The sequence below is a fragment of the Gopherus flavomarginatus genome, chromosome 22, assembly GCF_025201925.1.
Source record: "Gopherus flavomarginatus isolate rGopFla2 chromosome 22, rGopFla2.mat.asm, whole genome shotgun sequence".
In the NCBI taxonomy this organism is placed as follows: Eukaryota; Metazoa; Chordata; order Testudines; family Testudinidae; genus Gopherus; species Gopherus flavomarginatus.
In genome coordinates, this window is record NC_066638.1 from 19,759,786 (window position 1) to 19,771,807 (window position 12,022).

The 12,022-nt window shown below is 50.6% G+C and overlaps 1 long non-coding RNA gene across 1 annotated transcript; it reads left to right on the top strand.

Annotated features, from left to right (window-relative positions):
• The first annotated feature begins 320 nt into the window (after window positions 1-320).
• Window positions 321-1,554, top strand: LOC127039154 (uncharacterized). Its single transcript, XR_007770899.1, has 3 exons — window positions 321-707; window positions 916-1,002; window positions 1,208-1,554. It is a non-coding gene; the product is annotated as an uncharacterized LOC127039154 (long non-coding RNA).
• The last annotated feature ends 10,468 nt before the right edge of the window (window positions 1,555-12,022 follow it).

Consider the following 12,022-nt stretch of genomic DNA (forward strand, 5'->3'; position numbering starts at 1 on the left):
GTAGGGCCCCAGCAGCCCCTTCAAGCCCCCCAACCTGCCCTCCAGTGTCCCCCCATCTGTTGTGACCCTCTCGCCAGCCCCACTCCCATCTGTGGTGATCCCTCAGCCCCCAGCATCCCCTCCGCCATCGTGTACACTCTACCTGGCCTTTCCTTTCGCCCCCGACCTCCTCCTCCCCCACCATCCTCAGGACCCTGACACTGACCTCCTCCTCTTGCCCCATCCCCAATGTCCTCCTTCCCATCCTCAGCGCCCCGCCACCTTCCTCCTCCCCCACCCATCATTGTCCTCAGCGCCCCATCCCTAATTGCCTCCAACCCATTTCTCATTGCTGGGCCCCACTTTCCCATCCCCCCACGCCCCCAGTCCATCCCCAGGGTGTGAGGTTCCTCATCTTCAATCTCTGCTACACCCAAACCTGCCAAGTTCCCCTTTTCAACCACTGTGGGGTCATCCAACCCACCGACACCCATCCACTCTGGGCTCTCTAAATCCCACATTCCCACAATGCACCTTGGTAACTCCATTCTCCTCTATCCCTAATCCCCCTATTCCCTTCCCTTAGGTCCTCCTGGACACCCCAACCCACAGTCAGGCCCCCACATACATCCCAGTCACTCATTCACATGCTGTGCTAGTTCTTCAGGGACCCCCACAGCCCAGCAAACTTCTCCATCCATGAGCCCCATGGACCTGTGGCCGGGAAGGTGAGGAAGCTCCCACTTTGGCTGGGCAGGGTGTGGGTGTTAATCTTTTCCTGTCTTGTATGTGCAGTGCTCACAAAGGCTTTTTGCTCCCTCGGGGTGGGGTGTGGTTTTGGCCAAAGATGAGGTGTTTGGTAGCCCTGTGGATGCTGTGTGGTGTCTGGAATGGGGCGTGTGTGTTCCCATCATGCCCCTTCCCCTCTGCCTGCAGAGCTGAGGACAGACAGGTCTGAGGAGCAGAGCAGGAGCTCTGGGAAGGAGAAGAGCAATATGAAGATGGAGTGTAAGATGAGGCCAGGTAAGTTCTGTGGAGGGAGACATGCTGGACAGGGCCTAGGATTGGGGAGACAAGCAGGTGTGAGCCCTGGGCTCAGATTTCTAATTGTAGCTGTGATGGCAGAATGGGAGGAGGGTTGAAGCTGAAGCCCTGGTGTGCGGGAGTAGCGAGAAGAGGAACCTCACCACCATTGCTTTTTCTTTTCCTCTTGTGTTGTGTTTCATAGCAAGGGAAAAGAAGTCGTGGGGACGGAGTCCAGCCCTGAGGTGAGATGGAAAGTGATCGAGAGCAGTGACAGCGTGAATCCTGTTGATGCCAGGCAAGAGCTGCCCAACTGGGACAAGAGTAACCGTCTCTGTTGGTGAGATGTGTATCTGGTTTGGGAAGGGCTCTGGTCACAGCCCTCCTGGCTCCAGGCAGGGACTTCCCATTACCTGGGTGTGGGTTTCCGGACTATCTGTGGCTTCAAGGGAGATGATGTTGCCATTTGCGAGGGCTGATCATCTCTCTTGCGAGGAGTGGTGTGTGCTCCCTAGCAGAAAGTTGGATCCATGAGGGTGACTCCCTGTTCTGAGTTTCTTTCTTCCTCCTAGGTTTCTTTCTCTGTGTTGGCCAACTTCCACTCAAACTTTCTCTCTCTCCTTTCATGGACACCTGTCATGTTCAGTAGCCTGCATTCTCTTCCTCTGCTCCCCCTCCCCCAGTCTCCTATGGGCTCAGCTGGGTCTATCTGCCCAAGGGCAGGGTCTCTGCCATACTGGGAAGGATGTGTCCTGCCTGCCAGGATAAGGGGGTTGCTCCTCCCACCCCCTATCTTTGGGAAGACCTCATTGCAGTAACTGGGTCACAGCGTGAGTGGCCAGTAATGTCTTTGGGGTTGTGAGGTCTGAGACTGAGAGGGGTGGGCTCACGGTCATGGCTTTGGGCAGAGGAGAAGTGGGGCTGGGATTAGAGATGCCCCTTTCACCCGCTAGCTCCATTACTGCATCACCCAAAAGCCTCGCTCAGGGTCCATTATGCTTCCTTGTGCTGGGCACTGCAGGGACAGTCAGAGGGACAGCAGGATGCATGAGGAAATAGATGAGTGTGTGAGGCAGATGGGTGAAGGGGTGTGTGTGGCATACATTGGGGATAGATGAGGGGTTGAGGGTTGGACAGACAGCGGGACAGATGGAGAGCTGTAGGGACGGATGGTGATGTCACAGGCTGGACTTGTGATGGGTTCAGCTCATGGCCGCTGGCTCTGTCATGTCCTTCCCCCATCTGCCCGTCTGACTCTGTCCCTGTCTCTCGCAGGCAGCACTCAGCAGAGTCTGGCCCTGTTGTTACACTGGTGCCTACATCCAGCGCACACCTGTGCATAATGTGCTGCTGGAGAGCTCAGGCAGGGAGAAGCACGTGGCTCGCGGCTGCTGAACCAGCTACTCCAAAGAGTGCCGCAGATCTCCCCCTCCTTGGGCAGCAACACCCTGGCCAGGGGGTTCCCTGTCCCTCCTCGCTGCCAAAGCAGCCTGCTCAGCACAGAAACCGAGGTCACCTGCCTCCACCCAGCCTCTAGCTGGAGCTGCTCCAGCCCCGAATTGCTGGTATCCAGCCTGGCTGGAGTTGGTGCGATGTCCTAGTGGAGTCCGTTCTTTCTCCCTGGTAGATTATGATTTTCCCCACTGCAGTTAGTTGCTCTTTCTCTGCTTCCCCATAGCCCCTCCCCAGTGATAGTGACCCCTGCTGGCCAGGCACGGGAGTGTCCTGTAGGTGCCTTCTTGTAGGAGCAGTGACTCCTGGTGGCGAGGGGCAGCAGTGCCTGGCATGTATCCCCCGTAGCATTGCTGCAGTGACCCCTGGTGGCAACTGAGGGCAGTTGTCTATGTGACCCCACTACTGCCATTGCGCCTGTTAGCGCTGGTGGGTAGGTGAGGCAGGGCCCTGTGTGTATATCAGCCATTGGGGCAGGGCCCTCTGCGTATCCCACTCTCATCTCGGTGACTTGTGTTGCCCAGGTGGGGCAGTCCCCTGTATGTATTTACTCCCCGCAACCCCTGCATTGTGTCTGTGACCACTGGTAGCCAGAGGAGTCAGTGCTCAAGGTGTATTCTTCACCTCCCCCAAGGTGGCAGGGTGCCTGGGTGGCTGTGTCAAGCAGTGCCCAGGGTATCTTTCAAGCCCTTTGTGGCAGTGAGCCCTGCTTCTGGTGTGTATCACTCCCCCACTAGGGATGTGCACTGATGGCCAAGTATGGCAGTGCCCTTTGTATAGCCCCCTCTCTCCCCTCCCCCCTCCGCAGGGTGACCAGATAGAAAGTGTGAAGAATTGGGACGGGGTGGAGGATAATAGGCACCTATATAAGAAAAAGGCCCCGAATATCGGGACTGTCGCTATAAAATCGGGACATCTGGTCACCCTATCCCCTCTACCCCTGTGCCAGGTATGGCAGGCACTGATCCCTGGCATCCCTGTGGGGTAATACCCTCTGTATATCCCCCAATTGGGGCAGTGACCTCTGCTGGTCAGGTGGGGCAGTGCCCTGTGTGTGTGTGTCAGGCAATAACAAGGAAATGAAGAGGTTTGTTGAAGGGGTTCTGTCTGATTTACCATCGTCCCAGCTAGCCATCAAAGTTAAAGACCTAGCCCAGTATCCTGTCTTCTGACAGCGGCCAATGCCAGGTGCCCCAGAGGGAATGACCAGAACAGGGAATCATCAAGTGCTCCATCCCCTGTCGCCCATGCCCAGCTTCTGGCAAACTGGGGTTAGCTAGTGATACCGCTGGCGAAGCGCCACAGATGGACCTATCCTCCATGAATTTATCTAGTGCTTTTTTTAAGCCTGTTATAGTCTTGGTCTTCACAACATCCTCTGGGAAAGAGTTCCACAGGTTGACTGTGTGGTGCGTGAAGAAATACTTCCTTTTGTTTGTTTTAAAGCTGCTGCCTATTAATTTCATTTGGTGACCCCCTAGTTCGTGTGTTATGAGAAGGAATAAATAACTCTTCCTTATTTACTTTCTCCACACCGGTCTTGGTTTTATAGACCTCCGTCATATCCCTCTTTAGTCGTCGCTTTTCCAAGATGAAAAGTCCCAATCTTATGAATCTCTTCTTAGACGGAAGCTGGTCCATATCCCCTCATCATCTTTGTTGTCCTTTTCTGAATCTTTCCCATTCCAATAGATCTTTTTTGAGATTGGGGCGACGGCATCAGCATGCAGTATTCAAGATGTGGGCATACAATGGATTGATATTGAGGCGATATGATAGTTTCTGTCGTCTTACCTATCCCTTTCTTAATGATTCCCAATACTTCGCTGCACATTGAGTGGATGTTTTCAGAGAGGTATCCACAATGACTCCCAGATCTCTTTCTCGAGTGGTAACAGCTAATTTAGACCCCATCATTTTATAGGGATAGTTGGGATTATGTTTTCCAATGTGCATTACTTTGCACTTAACAGCACTGACGTTCATCTGCCATTTGGTTATCCCATCACCCAGTTTTGTGAGATCTCTTTGTGGCTCTTCGCAGGCTGCCTGGGACTTAACTATCCTGAGCAATTTTGTATCATCTGCAAATTTTGCCATCTCACTGTTTACCCTTTCCCCAGATCATTTATGAATAAGTTGAACAGTACTGCTACCAGTACAGACGCCTGGGGATAAGAGAGGGAAGATCCTCTTCTGACACTGGCAGACCAGGTGCCAGCTCATGCCAAGGCCCCTAGGCCTTACTGAAAAGTGACAAATGCATGGCTGGAAACTAGTCTTGCTCACCTGTTTGTTAGTGTTGTTAAAACAGGCATTAGATTCATAAAAATGTGTTTACTGTTTAGATTTTATGACAAGCTCATGAGTTGCTGCATGCATTATTTTCACCTATAATAGCCGTAGCCCATGTTGTAAGGTGATCCATAAGCGTTGCACTACAGCTGTAAACTCCCTTGCCGCCACCCTGCCACCAGTCAGGAGAGAAGCATTACCAAGTGTGAAATGCTAGTTTACCAGAAGAAGCGTCATCTCCTTTCCAACAAGAGAAGGCCCTGACTGAGACATCAGACAAACCACTGTGGATCATCTGTGGACAAAAGACCTGGTTGATTGCTCCCCTTCACACACCCATGAGGAGGCAGAGACATGCACAAACTCTTGCCCCCATCAGCTTGAGCTCTGGGGGAAAGGAATAAAAATCTCTGTCAGGAAGAAACTGTTGTCCCCACCCCTGATGCTGCTTGGACTTCATGGAAACAGCATGCCTTCTAAGCGTACAAAAAGAATCCCGGCTGCTTCAACACCTGAGTGCCAAGATAGAGTCAGAATGCCCAAGAAGAATGTCTGTGACTCCATGTTAATGCTATTTTAGTGCCTGAGAAGTTCACACTTGATACGTGATGGGTGAAATCAAAGTGTGGAACACAGAAACATGAGGAGCCCCACTGCCTTAGGGTTAGGGTTATGCCATTCGATCTCTTTCAGGGTATGTTTTGGTTCTGAGAGGTAAAAGGCTGCTGTGTGTGTGTGTGTGTGGTGTTATGGAGTGAGGTAGCAAAGGTTGGTTGCAGAGGTGGTGCATGTGCCACAAAAATTGTGACACAACCCTCCCAGCGCTGGTCCCAGAGTCCAGTATTTGCATAAACCCACCTGCTGACCTATGACTAAAAATTTCGCCCTACTAACTCTTCCAGCAAAACAGGCCAAAGAAAGTATGTGCAAGCGCTGTACCGCAGCCCCAGTGCTCTTTTCAGTTCCTTCCCACAGAACTTTCACTGCATACCAGTCCAGTTCCTTGCTGTTGCTTGTCTAAGAGCTGCATGCATATGCTAGAGCATACCCTGAGCTGATTCCCGACTTGTGGGCTCCATACAGCCTTGCCTATCTGTGTCTCTGTGGCACAATGGGTCAGCGTGTTTGGCTATTAACCGAAAAGATGGTGGTTCGAGCCCCCACAGGGATGGTGATAAGCCTGTGCTACTTCCTTGCTTCTGCGGGGAGCCTCAGAAGTCCCATTTTGCTGCCTCTTGGCCTCAGTGCTTTCAGCTGGTGGCCCAAAAGAGCTGCTGGATGCCATTCAGAAACCCGTCTCCCAGCAGCCATGCCGGAGGCTCAGGCTTAATCCTTAAGGCCGAGCACAAAAACTTTCAGCCGGGAACATTTTGCTCCCTTCCCGCCTCTGCCCAAGTGGCAAGGGAGAAGCGGACGAGACACGCCGGCTGAAAGACGCCTCCCTCTCACTTCCCTGTAGGCTGTGCACAGCTCTTGGCCTGCCTCATGCCTCGTCAGGAAAGAGCGGCCATGCTGCCCAAGCCTGAGTCACGTGCACAGCCTGGTCCGCCCTGGCTGACGGCGCGCAGAGCCACGCGAGTCAATGGCAGGTCAAGTCGGTAGCCTCGGCCCTTTCCCCTGACAGCCACACAGCGCTGCCCAGCGCCCGAGAGCCTCCCTAGTGTTCTCCCACAGCCCGCCGGGGTGGGTGGGAAAAGGGGAGCAGGAAGCACTGCAGCCTCATTCTGGGACAGGAGGCCCTTGCCACACCCCGACCTCCCTCTTGCCTTCAGCCCAGGCAGCCAGAGGTGCCAGGGAGCTCACTGGCAGGCCGCCGCCTCAGCCACCTCTTGCTGCTCTGCTGGTCACCGCCTCACTGGAAGGCCCAGAGGGAAAAGAAACAAACACACATGTAGCAGAGGATGGTGTCAATCCATTGACCTCTGGGTTATGGGCCCAGCACGCTTCCGCTGCACCACTCTGCTGGCTCTTCACACCCTTGCCACCCAGCCGGCACTACCCAGATTAGTGCCTTACGCGCTCGCACGCTGGCAGGCAGATGCGCAGGCTGCGAGGCAGCTGCCCTGGTCACAGGATTTTACAGCGTCTACAGGGTAAAAGGGATCTATTTGGGGTTTGGACCCCCTGGGAGCTGGGTAGCTGAGTGCCGGAGATGGGAGCACTTCTTAAACTGTTTTCAGTTAAGCCTTCAGCTCGTGGGGGACGAGGTTCAGCCTTGGATCCGTGTCTGCAGCAGGCAAGCGCCGCTGGCTCAATCGGCCCCCCTCGCTATCTTAGCAGACTAAAACCTGGAGCAAACGCACACGCCTTGCAAAGGAGCAGGAGCCAGGATCTCAAACAAATGTCAACATTTTATTAAGATGATGTTGAAAGAAAAAAAGAAGTGTACGATACAGCGTTTAGGCGCAGAAGTTTCTGGTGATCAGGGAACAACGTACAGATTACCCAGGGGGTGCGAAGTTCGGTTTAAGATCGAGTGGCATAGGGAATACCTAATCTGCAATAGCCCCAACTGAGGGTAAAAGGTTAATGTACAGACACTGAGTTAGGAGGGTATGTTGTCCATGTGAGGGCTCTGTTCAGGTGTGGAGTATAACAAGCGGATAGGACGATGAGGATGGATTGACCCGCGTTTGGTGAGTTTGAACGTTCAGTGTTTTTTAATCTTTGCCACAATCTAGTTTAAGCAGGGTAGCTATGAACTCTACCCTGCCATCTGTTGGTGATCTGTTGTAAAGGCCTTTTGAGGCTGATGTCATTTGCATGGTTCCACCCACCCCGGATTGCATGATGGGAGTGCTTGTCCAGAGGGTCATTTCAGCTGCTGTGGGATCCCCAGTCTCTTTTTTATTGGGGCAGGAGTAATGCAGTGTATTTTCCTGTTCGTTCTGGATCAAGGAGAGAGTAACTATACCTGGCATTTGAGGCCTGAGAGCTTCACCCTTGCCCGTAAAGTACTCACCCATTAAGGGGTCTGGGTTCCAAAGACCTAAAGCTAGTGGGTGGTAGGGATGGATATTTGTTTGGTTCTTGCTGGCTGGTGCTTGTGCCTGCTGGTTTCCTTCCTACCATCCCTGGTGTGTAAAGACAGAGGTGTTTTTGAATCTCTTTGAGTTGTTGTTAGTGCTTCAGTTGTTTGCCTTAAGCTTATGCTGTTTGATCTCTTTCAGGGTATGTTTTGGTTCTGAGAGGTAAAAGGCTGCTGTGTGTGGTGTTATGGAGTGAGGCTGCAAAGGTGGTGCATGTGCCACAAAAATTGTGACACCCTCCTCCCAGCTCTGGTCCCAGAGTCCAGTATTTGCATAAACCCATCTGCTGACCTGTGACTAAGAATCTGGTTTCAGAGATCGTTCGTGTGTCACAAAAGCTGTGCCCCAGAGCTGATCTCCTGGAGTCCAATCTGCAAAATTTCCTTGCTGTTTGAGTGGTAAGGAACATCTTCCCGCATTAGGGAGTTGTTTACAACTTTAAGTGTGGAAATAAGATTAAAACTCAGTAACTTATGCTTCTCTAAAAATTGCATTTAATTATTAATGATTTTATATCTGTGGTATAGAACCTAATATGTATTCAAGCTATAAAAAGTTTTCTTTTTAAACTAAAGAGATACAAAGAACACAAAAAGCACATTTAAAGATTTTACAAACAATCCATTGCACTAAACGCAAATATTCTTTTTCAATCTCTCTTATTTCACTATCCTTTGGAACCCATGTGCCTTGCCTAATAAGTTTTATGTAGGTTCGAGTGAGTCCCGAAATCATGAACTGCTAAGTTCCGTTCTACTGTCTTTGATTCATATCACTGGAATAACTGCACTTTATTACCCCTGTCCTAATAAGAAAGAGACTGGGGATCCCACAGCAGCTGAAATGACCCTTTGGACAAGCACTCCCATCATGCAATCCAGGGTGGGTGGAACTATGCAAATGACATCAGCCTCAAAAGGCTTTTACAACAGATCACCAACAGATGGCAGGGTAGAGTTCATTCTTACCCTGCTGACATTCTCCCCCTAGCCAAGAATTGATGGTCCTGATAAATCACACTCCCTATTATACCAACTCATTGGTATTGAATGCAAAGTTATGGCTAGCAAAAGTAGCCACCCATCTCTGCCTTGTAGCATCCAGCTTAGTCCTTGTTAACACATAAGTCAGTGGATTGTTCTCTGTCCACACCTGAAACTGAGCACCACACAAGTAGTCTCGAAATTTCTCAGTGATGGCCCATTTCAAGACCAAGGACTGCTGCTGGTGGATGGGATAGCGAGTTTCGCTGTCAGACCGTCTTCAGCTGGCAAAGCCTACAGATTAACATTTCCTTCCACTTCCTGGTATGGGACTGCTCCCAGACCCTCCAAACTGGCATCAGCATGCAGGATAAACCATTTGTTTGGGTTAACAAGGACTAGGACTTGCAGATGAATCAGGCAAATAATTATTTCCCGTAAAGCCCTGTCACTTCTCTCATCCCGCCATGTCCCAAATGGAGAAGAGAGGAGCCCCTCCCGTTTCCCACGCCAGGAACACCAGATTGGAGGCAGGCGGGAGGGAGGGAGGGAGGGGATGAGGTGTTCATGATTCAGCTCAGGTCTGCTAGTGCTGCAAAGGAGAAGATTTCCTTCCTCAGTCCAGGTCAATTGGAATTGTTGTTGCAGCAGGGGAGAGATGTCTCTCATCTGGTTCTTAGATGCTTTGGTGAGAGGGGACAGGGAGAGGGTATTTTTTCTCTCTGCAGCTCAAATCGCACATTTCTTCTCTGGTTTTTGCTCTAGCTTGATTTCTCTCTTGCATCTCAGTTTTCTTTTTCTTGGCCTCATTCCAGAGCATTCACAACCCAATTCTCTATCCTAACCCTGGCCTGTAGGTTCTCATAAGTCATGTGTCTCAGTCCTCTAATCATTTTTATTGCCCTCTGCTGGACTCTCTGCAATTTGTCCACATCCCTTCTCATGTGGGTCCCAACCCCAAAAGTACTCACATTTCACCCCATTGGCCCCAAAATGCCAGTTTTTAATATGTAAATAGGGTGCTGCCATGGTCAAGTCACTCCCGAGCTCTCCAGTGGAGCCTGCTGGCGGAGAACAAGGTGAAAATTAGCCAGGATGTCACTCAGTCAAATCCCTGTGCTCCCCGCAGGTGGTATCGGAAAGCTCCAAGATAGCTCACTTCCCTTTCTCTCATCAGCTTCAGGCCCCAGGGTTACAAACGCACAAACCAGTTGGGATTCTCCACTGGTCTCAGGGTGTGGGGCTGCTCTGAGGGGATGGACTTGCACATTTGGGATATTAGTGCAAAGATACAATTTCAATTTCTCTTAGAGAAATTGGAGGACAATTTATATTTGGTAAAAATCTTATTTAGTGAAAGGAAAGCTGCAGTGACAGCCTGGTTACTGGGGTGGAAAACACCTTCCTCCTGGGAGAAACAAGAAGTTAGAATTAGAAATTTACATAGTTTGTTCCAATGTTGGTACAGGTTTAATTTTGCTTCGTGTAGATTTGTTTCAGGCTATGACCATTTTGGTTTATTGGGTTGTTTCGGTTTTTTTAGTTGGAATGGAACTTTTAATTGATATTTGCTGGATTCGAATGGCTGACCTGCAACACCAGTTTTGACATAGTTCTGCATATCTTCTACAGATTTGACCAGTATTCAAGGATTCAGTTCCTTTATAGGAGGTTTTAGTCATCATGCTTATTTATTTGATGTTATTTTATCATTCTGCTGTAGCACACTTTTTTGATAAAATGTTGAAATTATTAATTTACAGCATTTGTTAGTTTTTATTTTTACAAACAAAGTTTTTTCTTAATGTTTGGGTTTTAAATTAAGCCTTGTTTTTGGTTTCAATTTTTTATTTAGGTTTTGGTTACTGATGGGATCTTTAAGAGAACTTTGGATTCAGTACTGAAATTTGGACAGATTTAGAATATTTAAAGTAAACCCTGTTTACTATTTTATTTTAATAAAGTTTGTATTGCTGTAAACCGTAGCTGGGGGGAGAGGAGATGAGCCTGGCCTTTAACTGAGAAGGAACAGAGGCATGGCCCCCGTGAAGGGTGGGACCAGGTGATGGGGGGCACAGCCCCCCAGTTTTTTTTGTCTAGCCCATCTCAGTCCCCCACTAAAGGAGAAGAATCTGATGCCACCCCTGCTGGTCACTGGGTGTCACTGCTGCTCCATGGGAAACATGCTCTGTGCCTTACCCAGATTGGTGAGAAATACACTCTGTGCCTTACCGTGACTGGTCCGTGGGTGTCACTGCTCGCAGAGGGCAGACACACGCTGTGCATTACACCACCTGACCAGTGGGTGTCACTGCTGTATCAAAGGAAACACCTTCTGTGCATTAATTACCCTGATTGGCCACTCGGTGTCACTGCTGTTCCAAGGGAGACATAATAGCGGCCAGACCGGTTCAGACGCAAAGTCCATCTAGCCCAGTATCCTCCTGTCTTCTGACAGTGGCCAGTGCCAGGTGCCCCAGAGGGAATGAACAGAGCAGGAAATCATCAAGTGATCCATCCCCTGTTGCCCATTCCCAGCTTCTGGCAAACAGAGGCTACAGGCACCATCCCTGCCCACCCTGTCTAAGAGCCCTTGATGGATCTATCCACCATAAACTTATCTAGTTCTTTTTTGAACCCTGTTATAGTCTTGGCCTTCACAACATGCTCTTGCAAGGAGTTCCACAGGTTAACTATGCAACTGCCCTGAGTTTACCCCCTGCTCCCCTGGCCAGGTTGTATATGGAAAAGAGGATGAGGATGAGGAGAGCCATGATGTGTCTGTCACTGGCTGGTGCCTCAGTTTCCTCTAGGCAGCAGTGCTGCAGGCTCCTTTGGTCTGTGCCCATGCAACTGTGTCTGGGGAAGGGGGAGTAGAGGCTCATGCTTCCCAGCCCCATACCCCACCCCCAGCAGCTGGGGAATCCAGGCCAAATTTAACCCTGGTAGCTGGGCCGGGATTTGCCTGGGATGGGGTAGGGCTGGGGAGGAATTGGGAGGGAGACAGACACACCTGCTGTGAGGGAAGATCTTCCCATTCCCTGCCAACCCCCTTCACTCCTTGCAGCACAGCACCCCCTAGCATTTCTTTCTCTGTCATGGGAGCTGTCTGCTGCTTGCTTCTCCCTTAGCATCATCTCTCCCCATCCTGGGGCACTGGCATTGCCAATCCTGTGCAAACAGGCAGGCCCCAGTGTGCACCATGGCACTGCCCTGCAATTGTGGGGGCAGCTGTTGGATGGAGCCATATCGAAATATGGG